At 42.8% G+C, this 18,365-nt stretch overlaps 51 non-coding genes and 6 pseudogenes across 51 annotated transcripts; all 57 read left to right on the top strand.

Annotated features, from left to right (window-relative positions):
* The first annotated feature begins 5,576 nt into the window (after nt 1-5,576).
* On the top strand, nt 5,577-5,695 carry LOC134902071 (5S ribosomal RNA). Its single transcript, XR_010175547.1, has one exon. It is a non-coding gene; the product is annotated as a 5S ribosomal RNA (ribosomal RNA).
* A 107-nt stretch (nt 5,696-5,802) lies between these two features.
* LOC134884912 (5S ribosomal RNA) lies at nt 5,803-5,921 on the top strand. Its single transcript, XR_010169043.1, has one exon. It is a non-coding gene; the product is annotated as a 5S ribosomal RNA (ribosomal RNA).
* A 107-nt stretch (nt 5,922-6,028) lies between these two features.
* LOC134900277 (5S ribosomal RNA) lies at nt 6,029-6,147 on the top strand. Its single transcript, XR_010173793.1, has one exon. It is a non-coding gene; the product is annotated as a 5S ribosomal RNA (ribosomal RNA).
* A 107-nt stretch (nt 6,148-6,254) lies between these two features.
* On the top strand, nt 6,255-6,373 carry LOC135069455 (5S ribosomal RNA). The gene has a single exon (XR_010255635.1). It is a non-coding gene; the product is annotated as a 5S ribosomal RNA (ribosomal RNA).
* A 107-nt stretch (nt 6,374-6,480) lies between these two features.
* On the top strand, nt 6,481-6,599 carry LOC134901279 (5S ribosomal RNA). The gene has a single exon (XR_010174770.1). It is a non-coding gene; the product is annotated as a 5S ribosomal RNA (ribosomal RNA).
* Nucleotides 6,600-6,706: 107 nt separating this feature from the next.
* On the top strand, nt 6,707-6,825 carry LOC134900276 (5S ribosomal RNA). The gene has a single exon (XR_010173792.1). It is a non-coding gene; the product is annotated as a 5S ribosomal RNA (ribosomal RNA).
* Nucleotides 6,826-6,932: 107 nt separating this feature from the next.
* On the top strand, nt 6,933-7,052 carry LOC135062850 (5S ribosomal RNA). Its single transcript, XR_010249191.1, has one exon. It is a non-coding gene; the product is annotated as a 5S ribosomal RNA (ribosomal RNA).
* Nucleotides 7,053-7,159: 107 nt separating this feature from the next.
* Nucleotides 7,160-7,278, top strand: LOC135060370 (5S ribosomal RNA). Its single transcript, XR_010246764.1, has one exon. It is a non-coding gene; the product is annotated as a 5S ribosomal RNA (ribosomal RNA).
* Nucleotides 7,279-7,385: 107 nt separating this feature from the next.
* Nucleotides 7,386-7,505, top strand: LOC135070308 (5S ribosomal RNA). The gene has a single exon (XR_010256477.1). It is a non-coding gene; the product is annotated as a 5S ribosomal RNA (ribosomal RNA).
* A 107-nt stretch (nt 7,506-7,612) lies between these two features.
* On the top strand, nt 7,613-7,731 carry LOC134892217 (5S ribosomal RNA; annotated as a pseudogene).
* Nucleotides 7,732-7,838: 107 nt separating this feature from the next.
* Nucleotides 7,839-7,957, top strand: LOC135061915 (5S ribosomal RNA). Its single transcript, XR_010248281.1, has one exon. It is a non-coding gene; the product is annotated as a 5S ribosomal RNA (ribosomal RNA).
* A 107-nt stretch (nt 7,958-8,064) lies between these two features.
* Nucleotides 8,065-8,183, top strand: LOC135067815 (5S ribosomal RNA). The gene has a single exon (XR_010254024.1). It is a non-coding gene; the product is annotated as a 5S ribosomal RNA (ribosomal RNA).
* Nucleotides 8,184-8,290: 107 nt separating this feature from the next.
* LOC134900275 (5S ribosomal RNA) lies at nt 8,291-8,409 on the top strand. Its single transcript, XR_010173791.1, has one exon. It is a non-coding gene; the product is annotated as a 5S ribosomal RNA (ribosomal RNA).
* Nucleotides 8,410-8,516: 107 nt separating this feature from the next.
* On the top strand, nt 8,517-8,635 carry LOC134888353 (5S ribosomal RNA; annotated as a pseudogene).
* A 107-nt stretch (nt 8,636-8,742) lies between these two features.
* On the top strand, nt 8,743-8,861 carry LOC134901278 (5S ribosomal RNA). The gene has a single exon (XR_010174769.1). It is a non-coding gene; the product is annotated as a 5S ribosomal RNA (ribosomal RNA).
* A 106-nt stretch (nt 8,862-8,967) lies between these two features.
* Nucleotides 8,968-9,086, top strand: LOC135059506 (5S ribosomal RNA). Its single transcript, XR_010245910.1, has one exon. It is a non-coding gene; the product is annotated as a 5S ribosomal RNA (ribosomal RNA).
* A 107-nt stretch (nt 9,087-9,193) lies between these two features.
* LOC134900274 (5S ribosomal RNA) lies at nt 9,194-9,312 on the top strand. Its single transcript, XR_010173790.1, has one exon. It is a non-coding gene; the product is annotated as a 5S ribosomal RNA (ribosomal RNA).
* Nucleotides 9,313-9,419: 107 nt separating this feature from the next.
* On the top strand, nt 9,420-9,538 carry LOC134893878 (5S ribosomal RNA; annotated as a pseudogene).
* Nucleotides 9,539-9,645: 107 nt separating this feature from the next.
* On the top strand, nt 9,646-9,764 carry LOC134901277 (5S ribosomal RNA). Its single transcript, XR_010174768.1, has one exon. It is a non-coding gene; the product is annotated as a 5S ribosomal RNA (ribosomal RNA).
* A 107-nt stretch (nt 9,765-9,871) lies between these two features.
* On the top strand, nt 9,872-9,990 carry LOC134900273 (5S ribosomal RNA). Its single transcript, XR_010173789.1, has one exon. It is a non-coding gene; the product is annotated as a 5S ribosomal RNA (ribosomal RNA).
* Nucleotides 9,991-10,097: 107 nt separating this feature from the next.
* On the top strand, nt 10,098-10,216 carry LOC134900271 (5S ribosomal RNA). Its single transcript, XR_010173788.1, has one exon. It is a non-coding gene; the product is annotated as a 5S ribosomal RNA (ribosomal RNA).
* Nucleotides 10,217-10,323: 107 nt separating this feature from the next.
* On the top strand, nt 10,324-10,442 carry LOC135059143 (5S ribosomal RNA). Its single transcript, XR_010245558.1, has one exon. It is a non-coding gene; the product is annotated as a 5S ribosomal RNA (ribosomal RNA).
* Nucleotides 10,443-10,549: 107 nt separating this feature from the next.
* Nucleotides 10,550-10,668, top strand: LOC134901275 (5S ribosomal RNA). Its single transcript, XR_010174766.1, has one exon. It is a non-coding gene; the product is annotated as a 5S ribosomal RNA (ribosomal RNA).
* A 107-nt stretch (nt 10,669-10,775) lies between these two features.
* Nucleotides 10,776-10,894, top strand: LOC135062211 (5S ribosomal RNA). Its single transcript, XR_010248565.1, has one exon. It is a non-coding gene; the product is annotated as a 5S ribosomal RNA (ribosomal RNA).
* A 107-nt stretch (nt 10,895-11,001) lies between these two features.
* On the top strand, nt 11,002-11,120 carry LOC135065854 (5S ribosomal RNA). Its single transcript, XR_010252124.1, has one exon. It is a non-coding gene; the product is annotated as a 5S ribosomal RNA (ribosomal RNA).
* A 107-nt stretch (nt 11,121-11,227) lies between these two features.
* LOC135065876 (5S ribosomal RNA) lies at nt 11,228-11,346 on the top strand. The gene has a single exon (XR_010252145.1). It is a non-coding gene; the product is annotated as a 5S ribosomal RNA (ribosomal RNA).
* Nucleotides 11,347-11,453: 107 nt separating this feature from the next.
* On the top strand, nt 11,454-11,572 carry LOC134900269 (5S ribosomal RNA). Its single transcript, XR_010173786.1, has one exon. It is a non-coding gene; the product is annotated as a 5S ribosomal RNA (ribosomal RNA).
* Nucleotides 11,573-11,679: 107 nt separating this feature from the next.
* Nucleotides 11,680-11,798, top strand: LOC135070496 (5S ribosomal RNA). Its single transcript, XR_010256659.1, has one exon. It is a non-coding gene; the product is annotated as a 5S ribosomal RNA (ribosomal RNA).
* Nucleotides 11,799-11,905: 107 nt separating this feature from the next.
* Nucleotides 11,906-12,024, top strand: LOC135064539 (5S ribosomal RNA). The gene has a single exon (XR_010250846.1). It is a non-coding gene; the product is annotated as a 5S ribosomal RNA (ribosomal RNA).
* Nucleotides 12,025-12,131: 107 nt separating this feature from the next.
* Nucleotides 12,132-12,250, top strand: LOC135061178 (5S ribosomal RNA). Its single transcript, XR_010247568.1, has one exon. It is a non-coding gene; the product is annotated as a 5S ribosomal RNA (ribosomal RNA).
* Nucleotides 12,251-12,357: 107 nt separating this feature from the next.
* LOC135058521 (5S ribosomal RNA) lies at nt 12,358-12,476 on the top strand. The gene has a single exon (XR_010244948.1). It is a non-coding gene; the product is annotated as a 5S ribosomal RNA (ribosomal RNA).
* A 107-nt stretch (nt 12,477-12,583) lies between these two features.
* On the top strand, nt 12,584-12,702 carry LOC134884925 (5S ribosomal RNA). Its single transcript, XR_010169056.1, has one exon. It is a non-coding gene; the product is annotated as a 5S ribosomal RNA (ribosomal RNA).
* A 107-nt stretch (nt 12,703-12,809) lies between these two features.
* LOC134900268 (5S ribosomal RNA) lies at nt 12,810-12,928 on the top strand. Its single transcript, XR_010173785.1, has one exon. It is a non-coding gene; the product is annotated as a 5S ribosomal RNA (ribosomal RNA).
* Nucleotides 12,929-13,035: 107 nt separating this feature from the next.
* LOC134886434 (5S ribosomal RNA) lies at nt 13,036-13,154 on the top strand. Its single transcript, XR_010170516.1, has one exon. It is a non-coding gene; the product is annotated as a 5S ribosomal RNA (ribosomal RNA).
* A 107-nt stretch (nt 13,155-13,261) lies between these two features.
* LOC135067911 (5S ribosomal RNA) lies at nt 13,262-13,380 on the top strand. Its single transcript, XR_010254116.1, has one exon. It is a non-coding gene; the product is annotated as a 5S ribosomal RNA (ribosomal RNA).
* Nucleotides 13,381-13,487: 107 nt separating this feature from the next.
* LOC134901476 (5S ribosomal RNA) lies at nt 13,488-13,606 on the top strand. The gene has a single exon (XR_010174966.1). It is a non-coding gene; the product is annotated as a 5S ribosomal RNA (ribosomal RNA).
* Nucleotides 13,607-13,713: 107 nt separating this feature from the next.
* On the top strand, nt 13,714-13,832 carry LOC135070495 (5S ribosomal RNA). Its single transcript, XR_010256658.1, has one exon. It is a non-coding gene; the product is annotated as a 5S ribosomal RNA (ribosomal RNA).
* Nucleotides 13,833-13,939: 107 nt separating this feature from the next.
* On the top strand, nt 13,940-14,058 carry LOC135064538 (5S ribosomal RNA). Its single transcript, XR_010250845.1, has one exon. It is a non-coding gene; the product is annotated as a 5S ribosomal RNA (ribosomal RNA).
* Nucleotides 14,059-14,165: 107 nt separating this feature from the next.
* Nucleotides 14,166-14,284, top strand: LOC135060090 (5S ribosomal RNA). Its single transcript, XR_010246480.1, has one exon. It is a non-coding gene; the product is annotated as a 5S ribosomal RNA (ribosomal RNA).
* Nucleotides 14,285-14,391: 107 nt separating this feature from the next.
* Nucleotides 14,392-14,510, top strand: LOC134885566 (5S ribosomal RNA). Its single transcript, XR_010169678.1, has one exon. It is a non-coding gene; the product is annotated as a 5S ribosomal RNA (ribosomal RNA).
* A 107-nt stretch (nt 14,511-14,617) lies between these two features.
* On the top strand, nt 14,618-14,736 carry LOC134900267 (5S ribosomal RNA). Its single transcript, XR_010173784.1, has one exon. It is a non-coding gene; the product is annotated as a 5S ribosomal RNA (ribosomal RNA).
* A 107-nt stretch (nt 14,737-14,843) lies between these two features.
* LOC134900266 (5S ribosomal RNA) lies at nt 14,844-14,962 on the top strand. Its single transcript, XR_010173783.1, has one exon. It is a non-coding gene; the product is annotated as a 5S ribosomal RNA (ribosomal RNA).
* A 107-nt stretch (nt 14,963-15,069) lies between these two features.
* LOC134884848 (5S ribosomal RNA) lies at nt 15,070-15,188 on the top strand. Its single transcript, XR_010168980.1, has one exon. It is a non-coding gene; the product is annotated as a 5S ribosomal RNA (ribosomal RNA).
* Nucleotides 15,189-15,295: 107 nt separating this feature from the next.
* Nucleotides 15,296-15,414, top strand: LOC135070303 (5S ribosomal RNA). Its single transcript, XR_010256472.1, has one exon. It is a non-coding gene; the product is annotated as a 5S ribosomal RNA (ribosomal RNA).
* Nucleotides 15,415-15,521: 107 nt separating this feature from the next.
* Nucleotides 15,522-15,640, top strand: LOC134900265 (5S ribosomal RNA). Its single transcript, XR_010173782.1, has one exon. It is a non-coding gene; the product is annotated as a 5S ribosomal RNA (ribosomal RNA).
* A 107-nt stretch (nt 15,641-15,747) lies between these two features.
* Nucleotides 15,748-15,866, top strand: LOC135070494 (5S ribosomal RNA). The gene has a single exon (XR_010256657.1). It is a non-coding gene; the product is annotated as a 5S ribosomal RNA (ribosomal RNA).
* Nucleotides 15,867-15,973: 107 nt separating this feature from the next.
* On the top strand, nt 15,974-16,092 carry LOC134887378 (5S ribosomal RNA; annotated as a pseudogene).
* Nucleotides 16,093-16,199: 107 nt separating this feature from the next.
* LOC134900264 (5S ribosomal RNA) lies at nt 16,200-16,318 on the top strand. The gene has a single exon (XR_010173781.1). It is a non-coding gene; the product is annotated as a 5S ribosomal RNA (ribosomal RNA).
* A 107-nt stretch (nt 16,319-16,425) lies between these two features.
* LOC134900263 (5S ribosomal RNA) lies at nt 16,426-16,544 on the top strand. Its single transcript, XR_010173780.1, has one exon. It is a non-coding gene; the product is annotated as a 5S ribosomal RNA (ribosomal RNA).
* A 107-nt stretch (nt 16,545-16,651) lies between these two features.
* LOC134884847 (5S ribosomal RNA) lies at nt 16,652-16,770 on the top strand. Its single transcript, XR_010168979.1, has one exon. It is a non-coding gene; the product is annotated as a 5S ribosomal RNA (ribosomal RNA).
* Nucleotides 16,771-16,877: 107 nt separating this feature from the next.
* Nucleotides 16,878-16,996, top strand: LOC134889713 (5S ribosomal RNA; annotated as a pseudogene).
* Nucleotides 16,997-17,103: 107 nt separating this feature from the next.
* On the top strand, nt 17,104-17,222 carry LOC134900262 (5S ribosomal RNA). Its single transcript, XR_010173779.1, has one exon. It is a non-coding gene; the product is annotated as a 5S ribosomal RNA (ribosomal RNA).
* A 107-nt stretch (nt 17,223-17,329) lies between these two features.
* On the top strand, nt 17,330-17,448 carry LOC135070493 (5S ribosomal RNA). The gene has a single exon (XR_010256656.1). It is a non-coding gene; the product is annotated as a 5S ribosomal RNA (ribosomal RNA).
* A 107-nt stretch (nt 17,449-17,555) lies between these two features.
* On the top strand, nt 17,556-17,674 carry LOC134887377 (5S ribosomal RNA; annotated as a pseudogene).
* Nucleotides 17,675-17,781: 107 nt separating this feature from the next.
* Nucleotides 17,782-17,900, top strand: LOC135060089 (5S ribosomal RNA). Its single transcript, XR_010246479.1, has one exon. It is a non-coding gene; the product is annotated as a 5S ribosomal RNA (ribosomal RNA).
* Nucleotides 17,901-18,007: 107 nt separating this feature from the next.
* LOC135064763 (5S ribosomal RNA) lies at nt 18,008-18,126 on the top strand. The gene has a single exon (XR_010251063.1). It is a non-coding gene; the product is annotated as a 5S ribosomal RNA (ribosomal RNA).
* Nucleotides 18,127-18,233: 107 nt separating this feature from the next.
* On the top strand, nt 18,234-18,352 carry LOC134901475 (5S ribosomal RNA). Its single transcript, XR_010174965.1, has one exon. It is a non-coding gene; the product is annotated as a 5S ribosomal RNA (ribosomal RNA).
* The last annotated feature ends 13 nt before the right edge of the window (nt 18,353-18,365 follow it).

Here is an 18,365-nt window from a genome sequence, read left to right as displayed (position 1 = left end):
GCGTACTGTGGCGTAGCGAGGCGCGCCTAGCCACAGAGAGGCTATCTAATCGCACGGAGACAGACATTTGACGTTTGGCGTTACCTTTACGTGTAATACCTGCGATCAGCCACCAGATGTCGCTTTTTACAATCACCACTGCGCATGCGTGTGGTCTCCCGTAAAATACAATACTGACATACATAATAAGGACTACTTTACTAAGGCGTCTCATTACGCTGCATACAGCAAATACTGTACTCATTACGCTGCATTATTTAATACAGTACTGTATATACAGTACGACACCGACGCAAATACAGTAGTACAGCATACAGTATATGATCCATCTACAATACTTTATGAATACTGTATGTGAGCGTCCAAGTCCCGCAGACAAAACACAGTACTGTAAAACCAGTAGTGTACACTGTCGCAAATGGATGTGTGTTACAAGTTCACTATTGCCTCTCAAGATTAGGAATTTTCTACAGTATGTTATCGTCCTAATCCCGTAGCCATTACAGCATAATCAAAACCAACGGATTTATACATTTGTCTGCGGCGAAGTGGTGAAGTGTTTCGCTTCCTATACTCAGAGTCCAGGGTTCGATTCCTTAAGTACGAATGCATGTTACTGTAGTATTTTTCAGACACTTTATTATTTTTTTTATTCACATACTGTAAACCAGGGCATACAGTAGCTGCATGAGCGGTTCTATGCGATCGAGTCCGGTGTACCATAATGTGCAGGTTCTATGCAGGTTAAGGTACTATGCTCCGTACACAGTACACATACAATTCTGTAGCTGGGCAGACTGAATAGAAATGGCTACCACCTATGACTCCTTGCCCCACAGAGGCCCTAGGCTACGAAGCAAGTAATAGTCCAGATTGTACAGACTATGGGGCAATGCTGAAGGAGCGTCACAATCCCCTAGCTAAAATACACAGTATGCATATTATGGTACACCGGACTCGATGACATACTGTAGCACACTGGCAAAATGGCGCAGCTCACCCAGAGCATAGGGACGGTCACGTACAGCAGCAATGCTTATGCTCAATGAGCGATCCAGACGTCGTGCGTCTCAGACGTCGTGCGTCTCAGACGTCGTGCGTTCCAGGCATTCAACGTACAGTACTGTAGTTACTGTACTTTGTGACAGTTTCCCTTAGTTTTAAATATGCCCTTTCTTTGACCACAGTATTTTCCACTGTCTTGCCTTACGCCCTTCCCTCCTGGGAGCCTTCACAGGTCTTATGCTATACACAAATACCGAAGATGCACAGTCCGTCAGAATACACTCATTTCATTCACGCTGTTTGGGTGCATTTAGCGTAAAGAATCGCTCCTGCAGATGTACTTTGATTTATGTGAAACCTGTGTGCATCCTTCCATTGACTGTCTTACAATGTAAATAAAATAATACAGTGCATTATTACAGAAAAAAAAAAAAAAAGAAAGAAAGCACATCATGTCTCGAACCCTGGACCCCCAGTGAGGGAGGTGGGAGCCTTCACCCCTAGCCCACGATGCCTCATGAGAGATTTCTAATTTCATGTGTGAAAGTACTGCAAACAGCGCCCGGCCCTCGCCCCATTGCTGTTGGTTTATGCCTTAGAGGACTCGGACGCTCGCATTTGTAAAGCACGGTGTTTTCCTCCGCCTTCTGCTAGCCTGTTGCCCTTCCCCCATGGGAGCCTGCACAGATCATGCAGTAGACAGGGAGGGAATGCAGGTCATGTGCAATACACAAACGCCCACTGTAGTACTATTTTGCTCACTTACAGTACCGTACTGTAGGTTGCATTTAGCGTAAAGAATCGCTCCTGCAGATGTACTTTGATTTATGTGAAACCTGTGTGCATCCTTCCATTGGATGTACTGTATTGGAGAAAAAAAAAAAATGTTAAAGTGAATGTCACGGGAACACATTAAAAATAAGGTTGGCACTTCCTTCCCATTGGTGTTGGTTTACAGTATGCCGTAGTGTACTCGGACGCTCATGTACTGTAATTGCATTTCAAAGGCACAGTATTTTCCATCGTCTCCCCCCTACCCCCATCGCCCTTCCCCCCTGGGGGCCTGCACAGGGAGGAAATTCAGGTCCTGTGCAATGCACAAACGCTGAAGATCTACAGTACTGTTTTGCTTAGTTGGTAGCGTCAGAATACACTCATTTCATTCACGCTGTTTGGGTGCATTTAGCGTAAAGAATCGCTCCTGCAGATGTACTTTGATTTATGTGAAACCTGTGTGCATCCTTCCATTGACTGTCTTACAATGTAAATAAAATAATACAGTGCATTATTACAGAAAAAAAAAAAAAAAAGAAAGAAAGCACATCATGTCTCGAACCCTGGACCCCCAGTGAGGGAGGTGGGAGCCTTCACCCCTAGCCCACGACGCCTCATGAGAGATTTCTAATTTCATGTGTGAAAGTACTGCAAACAGCGCCCGGCCCCCGCCCCATTGCTGTTGGTTTATGCCTTAGAGGACTCGGACGCTCGCATTTGTAAAGCACGGTGTTTTCCTCCGCCTTCTGCTAGCCTGTTGCCCTTCCCCCATGGGAGCCTGCACAGATCATGCAGTAGACAGGGAGGGAATGCAGGTCATGTGCAATACACAAACGCCCACTGTAGTACTATTTTGCTCACTTACAGTACCGTACTGTAGGTTGCATTTAGCGTAAAGAATCGCTCCTGCAGATGTACTTTGATTTATGTGAAACCTGTGTGCATCCTTCCATTGGATGTACTGTATTGGAGAGAAAAAAAAAATGTTAAAGTGAATGTCACGGGAACACATTAAAAATAAGGTTGGCACTTCCTTCCCATTGGTGTTGGTTTACAGTATGCCGTAGTGTACTCGGACGCTCATGTACTGTAATTGCATTTCAAAGGCACAGTATTTTCCATCGTCTCCCCCCTACCCCCATCGCCCTTCCCCCCTGGGGGCCTGCACAGGGAGGAAATTCAGGTCCTGTGCAATGCACAAACGCTGAAGATCTACAGTACTGTTTTGCTTAGTTGGTAGCGTCAGAATACACTCATTTCATTCATGCTGTTTGGGTGCATTTAGCGTAAAGAATCGCTCCTGCAGATGTACTTTGATTTATGTGAAACCTGTGTGCATCCTTCCATTGACTGTCTTACAATGTAAATAAAATAATACAGTGCATTATTACAGAAAAAAAAAAAAAAAGAAAGAAAGCACATCATGTCTCGAACCCTGGACCCCCAGTGAGGGAGGTGGGAGCCTTCACCCCTAGCCCACGACGCCTCATGAGAGATTTCTAATTTCATGTGTGAAAGTACTGCAAACAGCGCCCGGCCCCCGCCCCATTGCTGTTGGTTTATGCCTTAGAGGACTCGGACGCTCACATTTGTAAAGCACGGTGTTTTCCTCCGCCTTCTGCTAGCCTGTTGCCCTTCCCCCATGGGAGCCTGCACAGATCATGCAGTAGACAGGGAGGGAATGCAGGTCATGTGCAATACACAAACGCCCACTGTAGTACTATTTTGCTCACTTACAGTACCGTACTGTAGGTTGCATTTAGCGTAAAGAATCGCTCCTGCAGATGTACTTTGATTTATGTGAAACCTGTGTGCATCCTTCCATTGGATGTACTGTATTGGAGAGAAAAAAAAAAATGTTAAAGTGAATGTCACGGGAACACATTAAAAATAAGGTTGGCACTTCCTTCCCATTGGTGTTGGTTTACAGTATGCCGTAGTGTACTCGGACGCTCATGTACTGTAATTGCATTTCAAAGGCACAGTATTTTCCATCGTCTCCCCCCTACCCCCATCGCCCTTCCCCCCTGGGGGCCTGCACAGGGAGGAAATTCAGGTCCTGTGCAATGCACAAACGCTGAAGATCTACAGTACTGTTTTGCTTAGTTGGTAGCGTCAGAATACACTCATTTCATTCACGCTGTTTGGGTGCATTTAGCGTAAAGAATCGCTCCTGCAGATGTACTTTGATTTATGTGAAACCTGTGTGCATCCTTCCATTGACTGTCTTACAATGTAAATAAAATAATACAGTGCATTATTACAGAAAAAAAAAAAAAAAAGAAAGAAAGCACATCATGTCTCGAACCCTGGACCCCCAGTGAGGGAGGTGGGAGCCTTCACCCCTAGCCCACGATGCCTCATGAGAGATTTCTAATTTCATGTGTGAAAGTACTGCAAACAGCGCCCGGCCCTCGCCCCATTGCTGTTGGTTTATGCCTTAGAGGACTCGGACGCTCGCATTTGTAAAGCACGGTGTTTTCCTCCGCCTCCTGCTAGCCTGTTGCCCTTCCCCCATGGGAGCCTGCACAGATCATGCAGTAGACAGGGAGGGAATGCAGGTCATGTGCAATACACAAACGCCCACTGTAGTACTATTTTGCTCACTTACAGTACCGTACTGTAGGTTGCATTTAGCGTAAAGAATCGCTCCTGCAGATGTACTTTGATTTACAGTATGTGAAACCTGTGTGCATCCTTCCATTGGATGTACTGTATTGGAGAGAAAAAAAAAATGTTAAAGTGAATGTCACGGGAACACATTAAAAATAAGGTTGGCACTTCCTTCCCATTGGTGTTGGTTTACAGTATGCCGTAGTGTACTCGGACGCTCATGTACTGTAATTGCATTTCAAAGGCACAGTATTTTCCATCGTCTCCCCCCTACCCCCATCGCCCTTCCCCCCTGGGGGCCTGCACAGGGAGGAAATTCAGGTCCTGTGCAATGCACAAACGCTGAAGATCTACAGTACTGTTTTGCTTAGTTGGTAGCGTCAGAATACACTCATTTCATTCACGCTGTTTGGGTGCATTTAGCGTAAAGAATCGCTCCTGCAGATGTACTTTGATTTATGTGAAACCTGTGTGCATCCTTCCATTGACTGTCTTACAATGTAAATAAAATAATACAGTGCATTATTACAGAAAAAAAAAAAAAAAGAAAGAAAGCACATCATGTCTCGAACCCTGGACCCCCAGTGAGGGAGGTGGGAGCCTTCACCCCTAGCCCACGACGCCTCATGAGAGATTTCTAATTTCATGTGTGAAAGTACTGCAAACAGCGCCCGGCCCCCGCCCCATTGCTGTTGGTTTATGCCTTAGAGGACTCGGACGCTCGCATTTGTAAAGCACGGTGTTTTCCTCCGCCTTCTGCTAGTCCTCCATTCCCATTATGCATTAGCGAACTCAGACGCTCATATATTTTAAAAGCACGGTGTTTATACATTGTACTGTACATTCTTCCTTTTACACAATTACTGTAGTTGCGTCTCCATACACATACAGTACTGTACTCCATACTTTTTCCACCGCCTCCCGTTACGCCTACAGTATTGCCAGAGCTGTAGATCAATCCGCCGCTATACTGTACGATCGAAAGTACTGGATTAGTGGAGCATTAGCCACACAGTGGTGGAGATGTGTAATGCATGATGAGTATCTAGATCGTCTCAACGCGCCTGCCTGTGATTAAACTCAGCTATCGCCTTAGCGTGGCTAAACGCCCGTCTCGGCGGAGAAACAGTCAAGATAAAGGTGGCTACATCTGTAGAAAAGTTCTAACAGAAACCACAAAGCTCATCTACAGCCACACCACACTGGATACGCCCAATCTCATCTGATCTTGGAAGCTAAACAGTGTTGGGCCTGGTTAGTACTTGGATGGGAGACCACCTGGGAATACAAGGTGCTGTAGATAATTTTATACTGCCAACACCGTTCTGTTGATGCATTCCATTTTCAAACGTATTCATTTATGAACCAGCAGTTAGAAGTAGAAAAGTTCTAACAGAAACCACAAAGCTCATCTACAGCCACACAACACTGGATATGCCCAATCTCATCTGATCTTGGAAGCTAAGCAGTGTTGGGCCTGGTTAGTACTTGGATGGGAGACCACCTGGGAATACAAGGTGCTGTAGATATTTTTATACTGCCAACACCGTTCTGTTGATGCATTCCATTTTCAAATGTATTCATTTATGAACCAGTAGTTAGAAGTAGAAAAGTTCTAACAGAAACCATAAAGCTCATCTACAGCCACACCACACTGGATACGCCCAATCTCATCTGATCTTGGAAGCTAAGCAGTGTTGGGCCTGGTTAGTACTTGGATGGGAGACCACCTGGGAATACAAGGTGCTGTAGATAATTTTATACTGCAAACACCGTTCTGTTGATGCATTCCATTTTAAAACATATTCATTTATGAACCAGTAGTTAGAAGTAGAAAAGTTCTAACAGAAACCACAAAGTTCATCTACAGCCACACCACACTGGATATGCCCAATCTCATCTGATCTTGGAAGCTAAGCAGTGTTGGGCCTGGTTAGTTCTTGGATGGGAGACCACCTGGGAATACAAGGTGCTGTAGATATTTTCATACTGCCAACACCGTTCTGTTGATGCATTCCATTTTCAAACGTATTCATTTATGAACCAGTAGTTAGAAGTAGAAAAGTTCAAACAGAAACCACAAAGCTCATCTACAGCCACACCACACTGGATACGCCCAATCTCATCTGATCTTGGAAGCTAAGCAGTGTTGGGCCTGGTTAGTACTTTGATGGGAGACCACCTGGGAATACAAGGTGCTGTAGATATTTTTATACTGCCAACACCGTTCTGTTGATGCATTCCATTTTCAAACGTATTCATTTATGAACCAGTAGTTACAAGTAGAAAAGTTCTAACATAAACCACAAAGCTCATCTACAGCCACACCACACTGGATACGCCCAATCTCATCTGATCTTGGAAGCTAAGCAGTGTTGGGCCTGGTTAGTACTTGGATGGGAGACCACCTGGGAATACAAGGTGCTGTAGATATTTTTATACTGCCAACAACGTTCTGTTGATGCATTCCATTTTCAAATGTATTCATTTATGAACCAGTAGTTAGAAGTAGAAAAGTTCTAACAGAAACCATGAAGCTCATCTACAGCCACACCACACTGGATACGCCCAATCTCATCTGATCTTGGAAGCTAAGCAGTGTTGGGCCTGGTTAGTACTTGGATGGGAGACCACCTGGGAATACATAGGTGCTGTAGATATTTTTATACTGCCAACACCGTTCTGTTGATGCATTCCATTTTCAAACGTATTCATTTATGAACCAGTAGTTAGAAGTAGAAAAGTTCTAACAGAAACCACAAATTTTATCTACAGCCACACCACACTGGATACGCCCAATCTCATCTGATCTTGGAAGCAAAGCAGTGTTGGGCCTGGTTAGTACTTGGATGGGAGACCACCTGGGAATACAAGGTGCTGTAGATATTTTTATACTGCCAACACCGTTCTGTTGATGCATTCCATTTTCAAACGTATTCATTTATGAACCAGTAGTTAGAAGTAGAAAAGTTCTAACAGAAACCATAAAGCTCATCTACAGCCACACCACACTGGATACGCCCAATCTCATCTGATCTTGGAAGCTAAGCAGTGTTGGGCCTGGTTAGTACTTGGATGGGAGACCACCTGGGAATACATAGGTGCTGTAAATATTTTTATACTGCCAACACCGTTCTGTTGATGCATTCCATTTTCAAACGTATTCATTTATGAACCAGTAGTTAGAAGTAGAAAAGTTCTAACAGAAACCACAAAGCTCATGTACAGCCACACCACACTGGATACGCCCAATCTCATCTGATCTAGGAAGCTAAGCAGTGTTGAGCCTGGTTAGTACTTGGATGGGAGACCACCTGGGAATACAAGGTGCTGTAGATATTTTTATACTGCCAACACCGTACTGTTGATGCATTCCATTTTCAAAAGTATTCATTTATGAACCAGTAGTTAGAAGTAGAAAAGTTCTAACAGAAACCACAAAGCTCATCTACAGCCACACCACACTGGATACGCCCAATCTCATCTGATCTTGGAAGCTAAGCAGTGTTGGGCCTGGTTAGTATTTGGATGGGAGACCACCTGGGAATACAAGGTGCTGTAGATATTTTTATACTGCCAACACCGTTCTGTTGATGCATTCCATTTTCAAACGTATTCATTTATGAACCAGTAGTTAGAAGTAGAAAAGTTCTAACAGAAACCACAAAGTTCATCTACAGCCACACAACACTGGATACGCCCAATCTCATCTGATCTTGGAAGCTAAGCAGTGTTGGGCCTGGTTAGTACTTGGATGGGAGACCACCTGGGAATACAAGGTGCTGTAGATATTTTTATACTGCCAACACCGTTCTGTTGATGCATTCCATTTTCAAATGTATTCATTTATGAACCAGTAGTTAGAAGTAGAAAAGTTCTAACAGAAACCATAAAGCTCATCTACAGCCACACCACACTGGATACGCCCAATCTCATCTGATCTTGGAAGCTAAGCAGTGTTGGGCCTGGTTAGTACTTGGATGGGAGACCACCTGGGAATACAAGGTGCTGTAGATAATTTTATACTGCAAACACCGTTCTGTTGATGCATTCCATTTTAAAACATATTCATTTATGAACCAGTAGTTAGAAGTAGAAAAGTTCTAACAGAAACCACAAAGTTCATCTACAGCCACACCACACTGGATATGCCCAATCTCCTCTGATCTTGGAAGCTAAGCAGTGTTGGGCCTGGTTAGTTCTTGGATGGGAGACCACCTGGGAATACAAGGTGCTGTAGATATTTTTATACTGCCAACACCGTTCTGTTGATGCATTCCATTTTCAAACGTATTCATTTATGAACCAGTAGTTAGAAGTAGAAAAGTTCAAACAGAAACCACAAAGCTCATCTACAGCCACACCACACTGGATACGCCCAATCTCATCTGATCTTGGAAGCTAAGCAGTGTTGGGCCTGGTTAGTACTTTGATGGGAGACCACCTGGGAATACAAGGTGCTGTAGATATTTTATACTGCCAACACCGTTCTGTTGATGCATTCCATTTTCAAACGTATTCATTTATGAACCAGTAGTTACAAGTAGAAAAGTTCTAACAGAAACCACAAAGCTCATCTACAGCCACACCACACTGGGTACGCCCAATCTCATCTGATCTTGGAAGCTAAGCAGTGTTGGGCCTGGTTAGTACTTGGATGGGAGACCACCTGGGAATACAAGGTGCTGTAGATATTTTTATACTGCCAACACCGTTCTGTTGATGCATTCCATTTTCAAAAGTATTCATTTATGAACCAGTAGTTAGAAGTAGAAAAGTTCTAACAGAAACCATAAAGCTCATCTACAGCCACACCACACTGGATACGCCCAATCTCATCTGATCTTGGAAGCTAAGCAGTGTTGGGCCTGGTTAGTACTTGGATGGGAGACCACCTGGGAATACAAGGTGCTGTAGATAATTTTATACTGCAAACACCGTTCTGTTGATGCATTCCATTTTAAAACATATTCATTTATGAACCAGTAGTTAGAAGTAGAAAAGTTCTAACAGAAACCACAAAGTTCATCTACAGCCACACCACACTGGATATGCCCAATCTCCTCTGATCTTGGAAGCTAAGCAGTGTTGGGCCTGGTTAGTTCTTGGATGGGAGACGACCTGGGAATACAAGGTGCTGTAGATATTTTTATACTGCCAACACCGTTCTGTTGGTGCATTCCATTTTCAAACGTATTCATTTATGAACCAGTAGTTAGAAGTAGAAAAGTTCAAACAGAAACCACAAAGCTCATCTACAGCCACACCACACTGGATACGCCCAATCTCATCTGATCTTGGAAGCTAAGCAGTGTTGGGCCTGGTTAGTACTTTGATGGGAGACCACCTGGGAATACAAGGTGCTGTAGATATTTTTATACTGCCAACACCGTTCTGTTGATGCATTCCATTTTCAAACGTATTCATTTATGAACCAGTAGATACAAGTAGAAAAGTTCTAACATAAACCACAAAGCTCATCTACAGCCACACCACACTGGATACGCCCAATCTCATCTGATCTTGGAAGCTAAGCAGTGTTGGGCCTGGTTAGTACTTGGATGGGAGACCACCTGGGAATACAAGGTGCTGTAGATATTTTTATACTGCCAACACCGTTCTGTTGATGCATTCCATTTTCAAATGTATTCATTTATGAACCAGTAGTTAGAAGTAGAAAAGTTCTAACAGAAACCATGAAGCTCATCTACAGCCACACCACACTGGATACGCCCAATCTCATCTGATCTTGGAAGCTAAGCAGTGTTGGGCCTGGTTAGTACTTGGATGGGAGACCACCTGGGAATACAAGGTGCTGTAGATAATTTTATACTGCAAACACCGTTCTGTTGATGCATTCCATTTTAAAACATATTCATTTATGAACCAGTAGTTAGAAGTAGAAAAGTTCTAACAGAAACCACAAAGTTCATCTACAGCCACACCACACTGGATATGCCCAATCTCATCTGATCTTGGAAGCTAAGCAGTGTTGGGCCTGGTTAGTACTTGGATGGGAGACCACCTGGGAATACAAGGTGCTGTAGATATTTTTATACTGCCAACACCGTTCTGTTGATGCATTCCATTTTCAAACGTATTCATTTATGAACCAGTAGTTAGAAGTAGAAAAGTTCAAACAGAAACCACAAAGCTCATCTACAGCCACACCACACTGGATACGCCCAATCTCATCTGATCTTGGAAGCTAAGCAGTGTTGGGCCTGGTTAGTACTTTGATGGGAGACCACCTGGGAATACAAGGTGCTGTAGATATTTTTATTCTGCCAACACCGTTCTGTTGATGCATTCCATTTTCAAACGTATTCATTTATGAACCAGTAGTTAGAAGTAGAAAAGTTCTAACAGAAACCATAAAGCTCATCTACAGCCACACCACACTGGATACGCCCAATCTCATCTGATCTTGGAAGCTAAGCAGTGTTGGGTCTGGTTAGTACTTGGATGGGAGACCACCTGGGAATACAAGGTGCTGTAGATAATTTTATACTGCCAACACCGTTCTGTTGATGCATTCCATTTTCAAACGTATTCATTTATGAACCAGTAGTTAGAAGTAGAAAAGTTCTAACAGAAACCATAAAGCTCATCTACAGCCACACCACACTGGATACGCCCAATCTCATCTGATCTTGGAAGCTAAGCAGTGTTGGGCCTGGTTAGTACTTGGATGGGAGATCACCTGGGAATATAAGGTGCTGTAGATAATTTTATACTGCCAACACCGTTCTGTTGATGCATTCCATTTTAAAACGTATTCATTTATGAACCAGTAGTTAGAAGTAGAAAAGTTCTAACAGAAACCACAAAGTTTATCTACAGCCACACCACACTGGATACGCCCATTCTCATCTGATCTTGGAAGCTAAGCAGTGTTGGGCCTGGTTAGTACTTGGATGGGAGACCACCTGGGAATACAAGGTGCTGTAGATATTTTTATACTGCCAACACCGTTCTGTTGATGCATTCCATTTTCAAACGTGTTCATTTATGAACCAGTAGTTAGAAGTAGAAAAGTTCTAACAGAAACCACAAAGCTCATCTACAGCCACACCACACTGGATACGCCCAATCTCATCTGATCTTGGAAGCTAAGCAGTGTTGGGCCTGGTTAGTACTTGGATGGGAGACCACCTGGGAATACAAGGTGCTGTAGATATTTTTATACTGCCAACACCGTTCTGTTGATGCATTCAATTTTCAAACGTATTCATTTATGAACCAGTACTTACAAGTAGAAAAGTTCAAACAGAAACCACAAAGCTCATCTACAGCCACACCACACTGGATACGCCCAATCTCATCTGATCTTGGAAGCTAAGCAGTGTTGGACCTGGTTAGTACTTGGATGGGAGACCACTTGGGAATACAAGGTGCAGTAGATATTTTTATACTACCAACACCGTTCTGTTGATGCATTCCATTTTCAAACGTATTAATTTATGAACCAGTAGTTAGAAGTAGAAAAGTACTAACAGAAACCATAAAGCTCTTCTACAGCCACACCACACTGGATATGCCCAATCTCATCTGATCTTGGAAGCTAAGCAGTGTTGGGCCTGGTTAGTACTTGGATGGGAGACCACCTGGGAATACAAGGTGCTGTAGATATTTTTATACTGCCAACACCGTTCTGTTGATGCATTCCATTTTCAAACGTATTCATTTATGAACCAGTAGTTAGAAGTAGAAAAGTTCTAACAGAAACCAGAAAGTTCATCTACAGCAACACCACACTGGATACGCCCAATCTCATCTGATCTTGGAAGCTAAGCAGTGTTGGGCCTGGTTAGTACTTGGATGGGAGACCACCTGGGAACACAAGGTGCTGTAGATATTTTTATACTGCCAACACCGTTCTGTTGATGCATTCCATTTTAAAACGTATTCATTTATGAACCAGTAGTTAGAAGTAGAAAAGTTCTAACAGAAACCACAAAGCTCATCTACAGCCACACCACACTGGATACGCCCAATCTCATCTGATCTTGGAAGCTAAGCAGTGTTGGGCCTGGTTAGTACTTGGGTGGGAGACCCCTTGGGAATACAAGGTGCTGTAGATATTTTTATACTGCCAACACCGTTCTGTTGATGCATTCCATTTTCAAATGTATTCATTTATGAACCAGTAGTTAGAAGTAGAAAAGTTCAAACAGAAACCACAAAGCTCATCTACAGCCACACCACACTGGATACGCCCAATCTCATCTGATCTTGGAAGCTAAGCAGTGTTGGGCCTGGTTAGTACTTGGATGGGAGACCACCTTGGAATACAATGTGCTGTAGATATTTTTATACTGCCAACACCGTTCTGTTGATGCATTCCATTTTCAAACGTATTCATTTATGAACCAGTAGTTAGAAGTAGAAAAGTTCTAACAGAAACCACAAAGCTCATCTACAGCCACACCACACTGGATACGCCCAATCTCATCTGATCTTGGAAGCTAAGCAGTGTTGGGCCTGGTTAGTACTTGGATGGGAGACCACCTGGGAATACAAGGTGCTGTAGATATTTTTATACTGCCAACACCGTTCCGTTGATGCATTCCATTTTCAAACGTGTTCATTTATGAACCAGTAGTTAGAAGTAGAAAAGTTCTAACAGAAACCACAAAGCTCATCTACAGCCACACCACACTGGATACGCCCAATCTCATCTGATCTTCGAAGCTAAGCAGTGTTGGGCCTGGTTAGTACTTGGATGGGAGACCACCTGGGAATACAAGGTGCTGTAAATATTTTTATACTGCCAATACCGTTCTGTTGATGCATTCCATTTTCAAACGTATTCATTTATGAACCAGTAGTTAGAAGTAGAAAAGTTCTAACAGAAACCACAAAGCTCATCTACAGCCACACCACACTGGATACGCCCAATCTCATCTGATCTTGGTAGCTAAGCAGTGTTGGGCCTGGTTAGTACTTGGATGGGAGACCACCTGGGAATACAAGGTGCTGCAGATATTTTTATACTGCTAACACCGTTCTGTTAATGCATTCAATTTTCAAACGTATTCATTTATGAACCAGTACTTACAAGTAGAAAAGTACTAACAGAAACCACAAAGCTCATCTACAGTCACACCACACTGGATACGCCCAATCTCATCTGATCTTGGAAGCTAAGCAGTGTTGGGCCTGGTTAGTACTTGGATGGGAGACCACCTGGGAATACAAGGTGCTGTAGATATTTTTATACTACCAACACCGTTCTGTTGATGCATTCCATTTTCAAACGTATTCATTTATGAACCAGTAGTTAGAAGTAGAAAAGTTCTAACAGAAACCATAAAGCTCATCTACAGCCACACCACACTGGATACGCCCAATCTCATCTGATCTTGGAAGCTAAGCAGTGTTGGACCTGGTTAGTACTTGGATGGGAGACCACTTGGGAATACAAGGTGCAGTAGATATTTTTATACTACCAACACCGTTCTGTTGATGCATTCCATTTTCAAACGTATTAATTTATGAACCAGTAGTTAGAAGTAGAAAAGTACTAACAGAAACCATAAAGCTCTTCTACAGCCACACCACACTGGATATGCCCAATCTCATCTGATCTTGGAAGCTAAGCAGTGTTGGGCCTGGTTAGTACTTGGATGGGAGACCACCTGGGAATACAAGGTGCTGTAGATATTTTTATACTGCCAACACCGTTCTGTTGATGCATTCCATTTTCAAACGTATTCATTTATGAACCAGTAGTTAGAAGTAGAAAAGTTCTAACAGAAACCAGAAAGTTCATCTACAGCAACACCACACTGGATACGCCCAATCTCATCTGATCTTGGAAGCTAAGCAGTGTTGGGCCTGGTTAGTACTTGGATGGGAGACCACCTGGGAATACAAGGTGCTGTAGATATTTTTATACTGCCAACACCGTTCTGTTGATGCATTCCATTTTCAAACGTGTTCATTTATGAACCAGTAGTTAGAAGTAGAAAAGTTCTAACAGAAACCACAAAGCTCATCTACAGCCACACCACACTGGATACGCCCAATCTCATCTGATCTTCGAAGCTAAGCAGTGTTGGGCCTGGTTAGTACTTGGATGGGAGACCACCTTGGAATACAAGGTGCTGTAGATATTTTTATACTGCCAATACCGTTCTGTTGATGCATTCCATTTTCAAACGTATTCATTTATGAACCAGTAGTTAGAAGTAGAAAAGTTCTAAAAGAAACCACAAAGCTCATCTACAGCCACACCACACTGGATACGCCCAATCTCATCTGATCTTGGAAGCTAAGCAGTGTTGGGCCTGGTTAGTACTTGGATGGGAGACCACCTGGGAATACAAGGTGCTGTAGATATTTTTATACTGCCAACACCGTTCTGTTGATGCATTCCATTTTCAAACGTATTCATTTATGAACCAGTAGTTAGAAGTAGAAAAGTTCTAACAGAAACCATAAAGCTCATCTACAGCCACACCACACTGGATACGCCCAATCTCATCTGATCTTGGAAGCTAAGCAGTGTTGGGCCTGGTTAGTACTTGGATGGGAGACCACCTGGGAATACAAGGTGCTGTAGATATTTTTATACTGCCAACACCGTTCTGTTGATGCATTCAATTTTCAAACGTATTCATTTATGAACCAGTACTTACAAGTAGAAAAGTTCAAACAGAAACCACAAAGCTCATCTACAGCCACACCACACTGGATACGCCCAATCTCATCTGATCTTGGAAGCTAAGCAGTGTTGGGTCTGGTTAGTACTTGGATGGGAGACTCCTTGGGAAAACAAGGTGCTGTAGATATTTTTATACTGCCAACACCGTTCTGTTGATGCATTCCATTTTCAAATGTATTCATTTATGAACCAGTAGTTAGAAGTAGAAAAGTTCTAACAGAAACCACAAAGCTCATATACAGCCACACCACACTGGATACGCCCAATCTCATCTGAACTTGGAAGCTAAGCAGTGTTGGGCCTGGTTAGTACTTGGATGGGAGACCACCTGGGAATACAATGTGCTGTAGATATTTTTATACTGCCAACACCGTTCTGTTGATGCATTCCATTTTCAAACGTATTCATTTATGAACCAGTAGTTAGAAGTAGAAAAGTTCTAACAGAAACCATAAAGCTCATCTACAGCCACACCACACTGGATACGCCCAATCTCATCTGATCTTGGAAGCTAAGCAGTGTTGGGCCTGGTTAGTACTTGGATGGGAGACCACCTGGGAATACAAGGTGCTGTAGATATTTTTATACTGCCAACACCGTTCTGTTGATGCATTCAATTTTCAAACGTATTCATTTATGAACCAGTACTTACAAGTAGAAAAGTTCAAACAGAAACCACAAAGCTCATCTACAGCCACACCACACTGGATACGCCCAATCTCATCTGATCTTGGAAGCTAAGCAGTGTTGGACCTGGTTAGTACTTGGATGGGAGACCACTTGGGAATACAAGGTGCAGTAGATATTTTTATACTACCAACACCGTTCTGTTGATGCATTCCATTTTCAAACGTATTAATTTATGAACCAGTAGTTAGAAGTAGAAAAGTACTAACAGAAACCATAAAGCTCTTCTACAGCCACACCACACTGGATATGCCCAATCTCATCTGATCTTGGAAGCTTAGCAGTGTTGGGCCTGGTTAGTACTTGGATGGGAGACCACCTGGGAATACAAGGTGCTGTAGATATTTTTATACTGCCAACACCGTTCTGTTGATGCATTCCATTTTCAAACGTATTCATTTATGAACCAGTAGTTAGAAGTAGAAAAGTTCTAACAGAAACCAAAAAGTTCATCTACAGCCACACCACACTGGATACGCCCAATCTCATCTGATCTTGGAAGCTAAGCAGTGTTGGGCCTGGTTAGTACTTGGATGGGAGACCACCTGGGAATACAAGGTGCTGTAGATATTTTTATACTGCCAACACCGTTCTGTTGATGCATTCCATTTTCAAACGTATTCATTTATGAACCAGTAGTTAGAAGTAGAAAAGTTCTAACAGAAACCATAAAGCTCATCTACAGCCACACCACACTGGATACGCCCAATCTCATCTGATCTTGGAAGCTAAGCAGTGTTGGGCCTGGTTAGTACTTGGATGGGAGACCACCTGGGAATACAAGGTGCTGTAGATATTTTTATACTGCCAACACCGTTCTGTTGATGCATTCCATTTTCAAACGTATTCATTTATGAACCAGTAGTTAGAAGTAGAAAAGTTCTAACAGAAACCACAAAGCTCATCTACAGCCACACCACACTGGATACGCCCAATCTCATCTGATCTTGGAAGCTAAGCAGTGTTGGGTCTGGTTAGTACTTGGATGGGAGACTCCTTGGGAAAACAAGGTGCTGTAGATATTTTTATACTGCCAACACCGTTCTGTTGATGCATTCCATTTTCAAATGTATTCATTTATGAACCAGTAGTTAGAAGTAGAAAAGTTCTAACAGAAACCACAAAGCTCATATACAGCCACACCACACTGGATACGCCCAATCTCATCTGAACTTGGAAGCTAAGCAGTATTGGGCCTGGTTAGTACTTGGATGGGAGACCACCTGGGAATACAATGTGCTGTAGATATTTTTATACTGCCAACACCGTTCTGTTGATGCATTCCATTTTCAAACGTATTCATTTATGAACCAGTAGTTAGAAGTAGAAAAGTTCTAACAGAAACCATAAAGCTCATCTACAGCCACACCACACTGGATACGCCCAATCTCATCTGATCTTGGAAGCTAAGCAGTGTTGGGCCTGGTTAGTACTTGGATGGGAGACCACCTGGGAATACAAGGTGCTGTAGATATTTTTATACTGCCAACACCGTTCTGTTGATGCATTCAATTTTCAAACGTATTCATTTATGAACCAGTACTTACAAGTAGAAAAGTTCAAACAGAAACCACAAAGCTCATCTACAGCCACACCACACTGGATACGCCCAATCTCATCTGATCTTGGAAGCTAAGCAGTGTTGGACCTGGTTAGTACTTGGATGGGAGACCACTTGGGAATACAAGGTGCAGTAGATATTTTTATACTACCAACACCGTTCTGTTGATGCATTCCATTTTCAAACGTATTAATTTATGAACCAGTAGTTAGAAGTAGAAAAGTACTAACAGAAACCATAAAGCTCTTCTACAGCCACACCACACTGGATATGCCCAATCTCATCTGATCTTGGAAGCTTAGCAGTGTTGGGCCTGGTTAGTACTTGGATGGGAGACCACCTGGGAATACAAGGTGCTGTAGATATTTTTATACTGCCAACACCGTTCTGTTGATGCATTCCATTTTCAAACGTATTCATTTATGAACCAGTAGTTAGAAGTAGAAAAGTTCTAACAGAAACCAAAAAGTTCATCTACAGCAACACCACACTGGATACGCCCAATCTCATCTGATCTTGGAAGCTAAGCAGTGTTGGGCCTGGTTAGTACTTGGATGGGAGACCACCTGGGAATACAAGGTGCTGTAGATATTTTTATACTGCCAACACCGTTCTGTTGATGCATTCCATTTTAAAACGTATTCATTTATGAACCAGTAGTTAGAAGTAGAAAAGTTCTAACAGAAACCACAAAGCTCATCTACAGCCACACCACACTGGATACGCCCAATCTCATCTGATCTTGGAAGCTAAGCAGTGTTGGGTCTGGTTAGTACTTGGATGGGAGACCCCTTGGGAATACAAGGTGCTGTAGATATTTTTATACTGCCAACACCGTTCTGTTGATGCATTCCATTTTCAAATGTATTAATTTATGAACCAGTAGTTAGAAGTAGAAAAGTTCTAACAGAAACCACAAAGCTCATCTACAGTCACACCACACTGGATACGCCCAATCTCATCTGATCTTGGAAGCTAAGCAGTGTTGGGCCTGGTTAGTACTTGGATGGGAGACCACCTGGGAATACAAGGTGCTGTAGATATTTTTATACTACC

Source organism: Pseudophryne corroboree, chromosome 3 (assembly GCF_028390025.1).
Source record: "Pseudophryne corroboree isolate aPseCor3 chromosome 3, aPseCor3.hap2, whole genome shotgun sequence".
In the NCBI taxonomy this organism is placed as follows: domain Eukaryota; kingdom Metazoa; phylum Chordata; class Amphibia; order Anura; family Myobatrachidae; genus Pseudophryne; species Pseudophryne corroboree.
This window is presented reverse-complemented; position numbering and strand designations above follow the sequence as displayed.